The sequence below is a fragment of the Delphinapterus leucas genome, chromosome 17 (genome assembly GCF_059928025.1).
Source record: "Delphinapterus leucas isolate spDelLeu-1000000601 "Yukka" chromosome 17, BTC_Dleu_Yukka2, whole genome shotgun sequence".
NCBI lineage: Eukaryota > Metazoa > Chordata > Mammalia > Artiodactyla > Monodontidae > Delphinapterus > Delphinapterus leucas.
The window spans coordinates 46,930,834-46,940,004 of NC_143145.1; the positions used below are offsets into that span (position 1 = coordinate 46,930,834).

General features: G+C 38.0%; 1 pseudogene; it reads right to left on the reverse strand.

Moving 5' to 3' along the window:
- Positions 1–1,868: 1,868 nt before the first annotated feature.
- LOC149746952 (vascular cell adhesion protein 1 pseudogene) lies at positions 1,869–8,625 on the reverse strand (annotated as a pseudogene).
- Positions 8,626–9,171: the final 546 nt, after the last annotated feature.

The following is a 9,171-nucleotide window of genomic DNA, read 5'->3' on the forward strand; positions in this document are numbered from 1 at the left end:
ACTCCTAGAAGAAAACATAGTCAGTAAGCTCCTTGACATGGGTCTTGGCAATGATTTTTTTGTATCTGACACCAAAAGTAAAGCAATAAAGCAAAAATAAACAATTGGGAATACACCAAACTAAAAGGTTTCTGCACAGCAAAGGAAAATATCAACAAAATGAAAAGTAAAACTACTGAATGGGAGAAAATAATTGCAAATCATATATCTGATAAGGGGCTAATATCCAAAATATACAAAGAACTCACACAACTCAACAGCAAAAAACAATCCAATTTAAAAAATGGGAAGAACAACTGAAAAGACATTTTTCCAAAAAAGACATACAGATGGCCAAAAGGTACATGAAAGATACTCGTCATCATTAATCATCAAGGAACTGCAAATCAAAACCACAATGAGATGCCACCTCACACATTTCAGAATGGCTATTATCAAAAAAATAAGAAATAACAAGTGTTGGCAAGGATGTGAAGAAAAGGGAACTCTTGTGTACTGTGGTGGGAATGTAAACTGGTGAAACCACTATGAGAAATGGTATGGAGGTCCCTCAAGTAATTAAAAACCGAACTAGCATATGATCTTGCAATTCCACTTCTGGGTATTTATCCAAAGGGGAAAAAAATCACTACCTTAAAAAGATATATACATGTCCATGTTCACTGCAGCATTATTTACAATAGCTAAGATATGGAAACAGCCTAAGTGTCCATTGATGGTGACTAGGTAAAGAAATTGTGGTATATATCTACAATGGAATATTATTCAGCCATAAAAATAATGCAGCGTTGCCATTTGCAACAACATGGATGGATCTTGACAGCATTATGCTAAGTGAAATAAGTCAGGCAGGGGAAGACAAATACCATATGATCTCTCTTACATGTGGAATCTTAAAAAAGAATGCTCATAGATACAGAGAACAGATTGGTAGTTGCAAGAGGCCATGGGTGGGTGAATTGTTTTTGTTTTGTTATTTTAGTTTAAATAAATCTAATTTAAATTCTTTAAAAGAATTACAAACTATTAATTAGCAATAATAATTTTAAAAAGAAAATGAAAATAAGCAAGTCAGAACAGATTTGTTTACAACTAAAGACATGTCTCAGGGGAAAAAAATGGTGAAGTTTGCCAGTGAAGCCATCTGGTCCTGGGGTTTTCTGTGTAGGGAGTTTTGGGGCTTTTTTTATATATATAAGAAAATAATGGATACCACAGAAATTTTACCCAGTATCTCCCAGTGGTAGCATCTTGCATAAGTATAGTACAGTATCAAAACTGGGGATATCACAACTATTGCTACAGTCAAGATATACTACAGTTCTATCACCACAAGGATCCCTCATTTTCCTTTTTCATAGCAACACCCACTTCTCTCCTGTCCCCACCCCCTACTTAATCCTGGCAACCATTAATCTGGTCTTCATTACCATAATTTTGTCATTTCCTTTTTTTGGCCGTGCCACACGCCATGTGAGATCATCTTTCCTGACCAGGGATCAAACATACAGTGTTTGATCCCTGCAGTGTTTCAAAAATGTTATATAACTCATAGCATTCTGCATGGTGCCCAACCTCAGGAAAGACTGAGACACCATCCTTGTGGGGAAACACAAGTAAGGCCGGATCCAGGGCTCAAACCAAAGCCTCAGGCAGGGGGTCCACAGCCCGCTTTCTGAACCCCCCAAAACTCTTACGCCCTAGACTCTCAGGAGGCCTGCCATGCAGAATGCCATGAGTTAGAAGCTGGGGGAAGGAGGGCTTAGAGATGCTTGAGGGACGTCCTTAACCTATGTGAAATGTTGGAAGTTGAGGTGCAAAATATGGCTTTGATATCTTCATGAAAAACTGCATTATCTCAATCCTGAATCTGGTTCAGTTCCCTTACTGACTTATTATTATATTAAAAATGTCTATTTAGCAGTGATTGTAAAATGAAAGTAATTAACATGCAATGTTTTTTGTGGGGAGACTAAGGGGAAACAGGTGTTCAGCCTAGAAAAACGTTTCTCATTGGATTTCCTGTGAAGTCAGTGTGTCTTGGGTTTAACTTTGAAACAAATTAAAAATTTTTTAAATTTTTTAAATTAAAAAAAAAAGTTATATAAATGAAGCCATACAATATGTAATCTTTTGGCAATGGCTCTATTTCACTCAGAATAATTCTCTGGAGATTCACGCAGACTGTAAATAATTTGAAAAGAATTCAATCTAGTAATGAAGAAAATATAAATGAAGATGATGGTGATACTATTTTGTTAAACCACCAAAGCTTAAAAAACAAACACACAAACATCCAACATATGTAACACTGCAGGGAAATATACACTTTCATGAAAAACAACTAAAATAGCTAACATTGATTGAATGCCTATTACTCAGGCAAGGTTCTAAGTATTTTTCTGTTTTAATTTACAAATTCTTACACGCTACGAAGTAAGTGCTGCCATTATCTGCATTGTATATATGAGCAAACCAAGCACTGAGACGTTAATTTGCCCAAGGTCATAGAACTAGTAAAGGTCAGAGCCATGACTCAAACATTTATTTCCTAGTTATTTTCAAATAACAGATAAGCATTATTGTAACATCAAAAATTCATCTGCTCACAATTAAAAATCATCACCAAGTGTTCTGGCATCATAATTATTTCAATGCTTCACTTTATCGCCTATGTCCTACAGTGCTAAGCACCAGAGCAACAAATAAAAATTGGTATTATTATCTCTAATACAAATAATAACCAAGTTATTTCTATATTTATAATTTTTAAAATATTTTTTTCTTTTTGACTGTGTCCAAAAGCTCTGAAATCATCATTATCAATACCTAATTTAATAAAATGCTACAACAGTAAGGTGTATTAACATTTTACTCGGTGTTATTTCCCAAGTTCTAAAATATCTGAGGCATCTACAAAAAAATGAAATTTATTTCTTAAAAGGGGGAATTTATTTTAGACATACAGACACAGATATTTAGAAATGAAGGGGAAAGAAATCAATTACCCTGAAAATATCATCACCTAATATAGTGTTTTAAAACTGTAAGCATTCTTTATGGAACCAGAAATCCACATTAACTCAATGGGTTGCAAACAATCAAAGCTATTATGTTTATCTAAATGATTTCTGAGTGTATATAAGTGAAACATAGTAATAATTTATATAGATTATGTTAATCATTTAAATATTGTCTGTCTACTTTTTTTTTTTTTTTTTGCCGTACGCGGGCCTCTCACTGTTGTGGCCTCTCCAGTTGCGGAGCACAGGCTCTGGACGCGCAGGCTCAGCGGCCATGGCTCACGGGCCCAGCCGCTCCGCGGCATGTGGGATCCTCCCGGACCGGGGCACGAACCCGTGTCCCCTGCATCGGCAGGTGGGCTCTCAACCACTGCGCCACCAGGGAAGCCCTGTCTGTCTACTTTCGTAATAAAAAGCTATTTACCATTTTTTCCTCTGATATTTGTTCCACTCTAAAAGCGCTGTTACCGTTTTTCAATTTTAAAACTATACTTTATAAATATAGGTACATATACATTAATCAGAGAAAGAAAATTACATAATTATCTTAACATTACTCAGTTAAAAATAAACTATTTTTCTAAACTTAAAACTACCATATTATGATTACTGTGGCTTGTTGCATTTAAGTGGTGATTAAAATTACAGCAAAGCATTTATGCTTTCAGGCAAAAGTATTGTATATATGATCAGCTTATTGTCATCATTATACATGTAACTGTGAAGGTATATAGACAATCTACCCAATATTAACACACCAAAACAAAACAAATAAAAAGTAGTCACTGAAATGTCTGTGAGCCAGAGCACATTTGCATGTGAAATTCCTTACTTCAGATACACAGACTTATTCTTGTCACTAGAAATAATAAAAATAAATGTATCTTTCTTTTGACCCCTGCGCCATTATAAATCAAGGTTGAAAATGTGTTCATCTTGGGGCTTCCCTGGCGGCGCAGTGGTTGGGAGTCCGCCTGCCGATGCAGGGGGCACGGGTTCGTGCCCCGGTCCGGGAAGATCCCACATGCCGGGGAGCGGCTAAGCCCATGAGCCATGGCTGCTGAGCCTGCACGTCCGGAGCCTGTGCTCCGCAACGGGAGAGGCCACAACAGTGAATGTGTTCATCTTGGATTTTCTTCTTTTTTATGCTTCTTGAGAGTATAAAATACTATCCCATACAAAATTATTGTGTAATTTTGTACAGAGATTCCTTGTAGCAAATTCTCCATAGGTGAAAATATAGAGAACTCAAAATAACTCTCGACAGATTTCAGATATTAATTATATGTTTTAGCGGGAAAAAAGTACCCATTAAATTTGCCCTTCTGCCACGTAACATAAGAATTGGCTAAATGAGATGCTAATTACAGGAATGAGATAGAATCTCTGAGAATTAAATTCTATTTAATATTTAAGTATTAACTCTCCTTTCATATTAACAACTATTCAGTTTGATTCACATATTTTGGCTCTTCAAGGTAAGTAAAATTACTTCTTGACTTCATGAAATTCACATTCAATTTTATAAAGTTTTCAGATAATAATACTTATGCAAAACCCATATTATCTTAGGTTCTTAATGGTCACAATATGTAATTTAAATGATATTTTCTTTAATGTAGAAAATAGTTTCATTTCTGAAATGGGACTCTGTGTTTAAAATACTGTAAATTAGATCATGTTTGCCCATTGAATTCTACTGTATATCTAGAATTATTCTTTGGGAAAATGTAAGCCACAATCTAGTTTAGATGTGACATGGCTCTTAAGGGCAGAGCATGAAGATTTTGATGGTTATAATGTAGCACTAGCTCTAGTGACCCATTCATCTTATAGGAAGTTTGTGTACCTCTTTACTCCATATGATCTGGCTTACTCATATTCGGATAGTACCAAAGTTTGAGTACAAGGTAACAGCTAACTTTTTTTGAGCTCCTACTGTGTATCAGACATAATTCCAATCACTTTCAGGGATGATTTAACTCTGTGCAGTAGAATTGATTAGCCCCCTTTACAGGTGAGGAAAATGAAAGTCAGAGAGCTCTCATGGCTAAGAAGGGCTTGAGAACACAGTTTGATTTCAGAGATGAGTTTAGGACCACTATGCTATGCTGCCTTCCCATTTTCAAGACTAGAGCTTCTCAATCATGAATGGGTGACAAGTATGTTCAGATATGGGCCCTCTCAGCCCTTGGGATTGATGGACAGGACCTGGAGCCCAGAACCCTGGTCTGTTCCCATGTCTGTGAGCAGCTTCATTTACTTACACCAGTGCACTACACAAAGATGATTTTCTACATGTGCCATAGTGTGAAAAAGTTTGACAAGCATGCTGCCCTAGAGCAAGGAAAACATTTAGAGATAAATATATTAACTGTGTTCCTAATTTGTAACTGACATTAAATTTTCAGAGTCAGCAATCTTCTGACAAGGGATAATTTATATACCTTATATAATTCTACTTTATGTTGCTTTGCTAATGATTTCCTCCACTGACATTTTGTTATGCTTCATATTAATTCTTAACTGGCAACATTTATCCTGACTAGAGTTACCATGAATTCTTTTTTTTTTTCAATTCCAGAAATTATCACTTTACTATACAAAAAAACCTAAACATTTACAAAAGAAAATCAAAAGAAGTTGCATTTTTAGACCTCATTGGGAAAGTTACACAAGAGTCTGATGAAAAAACAATATCATAAAACGTCTCCGTACAATGTCAGTACCATCCAGAGAAATCCAATCAACCATTATACCATAGGTTGAAGTGTTCGGTACCTGAAAGTCAACCCAGTGCCCTCTTGGTTTATCATTTGCCTATAACAATATAAAACTCTAGCATCTTTACAAAACATGGAATTGTTGCCTATGAACTTTATAGGAATAAAATTTTGTTAAAGGAAATAATATAGTACAAAGATGACATGGTTCAGCTGCCAATCAATATTAACAGGAATTAAGTTATAACAGTCAGTCCAAGCAACATTTTAATAATTTTAGAAATGTGACTATAGTGTGCTGATATTCCAAGCAATCTTGCTCTGACATAGTTTTATTTTACATATATACAAGTCATGTTATTGCATATACACATCAAGAAACTACTCCAGTTATCACATCTCAAAGGTAGTGCCTATTTTTTAGGCCGAAATTTTCCTTTGGCTTCTGGCTCACAACGAGGGGCATAGGCAGCCATTTCTTTCCAAGAGTTTACTACATTCAAGGAAGTTTGGACTCCTAGCTTGTTGTTTTCCTCATGGAATGATGAGCAGTACTGAGGATTTGAACATCGTGTCTCTGAGCATTTCAAACATTAGCTACACTTTTGATTTCCTTGCTTCTACAAGACTGTATGACCCTTTCATGTTAGCTTTTCTAGCAAAGTAAATAATCATTCCAATGGCAGGTATTATTAAGGAGGATGCACAATAGAGCATGAGAAGTTCAGGAGAAAAATAGTCCTTGTTACTTTCTCTTCCTTTAACATCAAGTGTTATGCTTGTTAATTGAAAGCCAATTTCGTTTTTAGATTCACATTCATATACTCCCGCATCCTCTAACTGGGCCCTGTGGATGGTATATGCACCATATGTAGACTTAGGCACTATGTAGCCTGACTCTGCTTTTTTCTTCAGGATTATCAAAGTTTGGAGAACATTTCCACATGTACAGGAGATAATGACAGTGTCTCCTTCCTTGACATTCTCAGAAGGAAAAGCTGTTAAGTTGTTTATCTTTTGGAGCAACTTGGATAATTAATTTGACTTCTTTTCTGCTTATTCCAACCTGTTTAATGACTTCACAGACATAAATACCAGAATCTCCCATTTTTGTAGACATTAAGGTGAGAGTGATATTCTCAGAAAGAGGCTATAGATCCTCATTACTTAGCAGCCTGCTCCACAGGATTTTCGAAGCTGGAAGGCCATCGCTAGAGCATGTCATATTCACAGATCTACCTTCCTCCAGGATGGAGGAGGGGCTGACCAAGAGGGTTGTATCACCAGGAGCAACATTAACATATAGTACCTGTGTACTCTGCCTTTGTTTAGGTTCCAATTCCATTTCATCAATAGGTAACTTAGTCGGACAAACAAGAACTTTTCCAGTATCTTCAGTGGTGGGGATGAAGATCATTTCCAATCTCTTGGTCTCTAGGGATTTCTTACTTACGTCTTCCAAAAAGATTTTATTTTTCATAATACTCTCCCGTTTAAGTAATTCGATCTCCAGCCAGTCAAAAGGATACACATCAGGAACCTTGCAGCTTACAGTGACCAGGTTTCCACTCACTAACAGACCACTCATCTCAATTTCTGGATCTCTAGGGAAGGAGTAGAGCTCCACCTGGATTACCTTTTCCAGTTTCTTATGTCCACATGTCACGGTGCACAGGTAAAAATGTTTGTTCTCAAATCTCACAGGGCTCAGGATCAACGTGGACTTGGACCCCTTGCTCCTCACCTTCCCATTCAGAGGGCTGTCTATATGGGTTCTCCAAGAGAAAGATGGGGACTCGCAACACATGACATCACAGGTCAACACAACTGAGTTGCCAATCTGAGCAGCAATCTGGGATCCAGGAGAGATCTCTACAGTAAACATTTTCTCTTGAACAATTAATTTCACCTCTTTTCTGTCTTTCCCAACCAGGTTAACTCCTTCACACACATAAATTCCAGAATCTTCCATCTTCATAGCAATTAAAGTGAGAGTTGCATTCTCAGAAAGGAGCTGTAGATTCCTATTGTCTAATTTCTTGCTCCAGAAAAATCTGTGGAGCTGGTAGACCTTCACTGGTACATGTCATTGTCATGGAGTCAGCTTCTTGTGGGCTTGTGGAGGGATTCACAGATATAACTGTGTCCTTGGGTGAGACATAGACTTGCAGTTTTTTTGTAGTCCCCCGTACTTGGGGTTGAGAATCAATTTCATTAATGTGTACTGTAGCTTGACAAACAAGAGCTTTCCCAATATCCTCATAAACAGGAGTGAAGGTTACTTCCAAACTCTTTGTTTCCTGGTACTTCATTTCTGAAGGCTCCAGAAAGTTCTGTGTCTTCACTGAACGGTTGCCCTTCAGTAATTCTATCTCCAGCTTTTCAAATGGGTAAACAGCAGGGACCAAACACGTGACTGTGACTGGCTTCCCAACTTCCAAGGAGCCACTCACATGAATCTCTGGGTCCTTAGGGAAAGAGTAGATCTCCACTGGGATTCCTTCTTCCAGTTTCTGGGACTCACAAATCACTGTGCACAAGTAATAGTGTTCATTCCCCACACTAACAGGATTTATGGTCAGCGTGGATTCTGTCCCCTCATTTCTCACCTTCCCGTTCAGCGGACTGTCTATCTGAGTTCTCCAGGAGAACGATGGGGACTCGCAGTCTGTTGTGCTGCAAGCCAGTGAGATGGAGTCACCAATCTGAGCAATAATTTTGGATTCAGGGAAGATGTTGATTTTAAAAGCTTGAGCTGCTAGTATTGGAGGGTCTCCTGCAGAGGTGGGGGGTGGCTGTGGCTTACCACGGGGACAAGGACACTGGCAGCAGAAGCTCTGGGAACTACTCCTTGGTGTGAGCCCTCCCAGAGTCTGCCATTAGCCCCACCAAAGAGCCGGGGAGGCTCCAGTGCTGGGTTTCATCAAGCCAAACAACCACCATGATTTCTTGAAATCATTAAAATGGAATTTTAATTATTCTTGATAAATTATTTTTTACTGTTCATATGGACTGCCTACTTCTCAATCAGAATTGGCAAATATTCTGGCTTGAATGCTGGAGTACCACAAAGCACATGAGGGTGAATAAAGTATTGATAAATAAAGGAATGCTTTCTTCCTTTCTTTTTTTTTTTTTTAAGATGGGGGGCAGGCTCCCCAAATCCAAGGAGAAGAGTTGCTCAGGGACTTCGTGGTCCAGGCTTTCTTTCTTGCCCCTGAGGATTTCTACTGTGGTCCCCCCACGCTTCCGCAGTCCCAGGCTCGGCTCCATGCCACTTCCCACACCTCAGCCACTGTTCACCTTGACCCACCACTGACTGCCACTTTGACCGGCCCTGCTGCCGGGAATGCTTTCTAAAGAAGTGATGCTTGAAAGTTAAAAAAAATATATGGAGAGTCTGTTTCTGCTTTGTAAATAAGTTC